The sequence below is a fragment of the Suncus etruscus genome, chromosome 13, assembly GCF_024139225.1.
Source record: "Suncus etruscus isolate mSunEtr1 chromosome 13, mSunEtr1.pri.cur, whole genome shotgun sequence".
NCBI lineage: Eukaryota > Metazoa > Chordata > Mammalia > Eulipotyphla > Soricidae > Suncus > Suncus etruscus.
Window position 1 is genome coordinate 83,224,897 of NC_064860.1, and position 1,550 is coordinate 83,226,446.

Here is a 1,550-nt window from a genome sequence, read left to right on the forward strand (position 1 = left end):
ACAAATAACCTCAGTCAACTAAGGAGGCAGTGTGGGCATGATGATGAAGGCCTCTCTGGGTGAAAAGTCAGAGGGTCTACAGAAGCGGTTTCCTATGTCAATTTAAACTGGCTTGTATTTATGCAAAAATCAATTCACACTTCTCCAAAAGCATCAACCTTTATGATGGTCTATAATCTTAATTAGCAATCATGGGGACCCTTCTTCTCATTGTCAGCGCCATCTAAAATAAGATCACATTGATTCAATGGATTTTAAAGTTATTAAGCCAGCTTGAATATACTTTATTTAATTTACTTTCCTGCAACCAAATTTTGGCCTATTAACATTTCTAGACTAAGGTAGAAATTGAGTTGAGAATATAACAGGCCTTGTGAAAACACTAATAATATTGACAAACCAATACTAGTGACTAGTTATCCAACTTGAATAATGCCTATATGCATTAAATATAGTTATGTAAAACCACAATATCTAATTAATTTTTCCTGAGTGTTGTGTTTTGATAAAAGACTCAGTGGAAAGGATCACCCCTCACTCTTATTTGTTCTGGAAAAAAGTAATTTCTGTGACAAAGAACACTCTTTCCTCAGATGAATGAGTTAAATTTAGATAAACTTATATATACTTTCTTTTTTTTTATACTGGTAACCATGTTGGCACAGACCTTTCAAAGTTTCTCTCTCTACTGCATAAATAAACGATTTGCTGCATAAATGATTTACTTGTCCATTGGAATAAAGTACTTGCAAATCAAATTTAGGGTAAAATTTTCTCATATTCTTAAACCAGTTTGATTTTGCTTATATCCTTTCTTAAGAATTTCTAGTGCCAGGGGCTGGAGAGATAGCATGGAGATAGACGTTTACCTTGCATGCAGAAGGACAGTGGTTCAAATCCCAGCATCCCATATTGTCCCTGAGCCTACAAGGAGGGATTTCTGAGCATAGAATCCAGGAGTAACCCCTGAGTGCTGTCAAGTGTGACCCAAAAACAAACAAACAAACAAACAAAAAAAAAACAAAAAAAAAGGAAAAAAAAAAAAAAGCCCAAACAAGAACAACAAAAAATCAAGAATTCCTAGCCCCAAACAGGAAAACCAGGCTATTGTTAGAGCCAAACATTTTGATCTTCCACTCTTTCTTTTGTTTTATTTTTTTAGGGGAGGCACACCGGTTGACACTCAGGGGTTACTCCTGGATATGCGCTCAGAAATCACTCCTGACTTGGGGAGACCATAGAGGATGCCTGAGGATAAAACTGCAGTTTGTCCTAGGCTAGTGTTTGTAAGGCAGACGCCTTAAGTTTAGTGCCCATCTTTTCTTCCTTGTTCTCTGACTCTATAGGACAGGGGTCTCAAACTCAATTTACCTGGGGCCACAGGAGGCAAAGTCTGGGTGAGGCAGGTCCGCATAAGGGATTTCACACACACACAAAAAAAAGCCCTCAAACATCATTATTAACAGTTTTAATTATTTCTTCTGAACAAGAATAGAACATTGAGTGAAGATCATGAACAATTCTTCTGAACTTGGCATCTTTTGCCAATT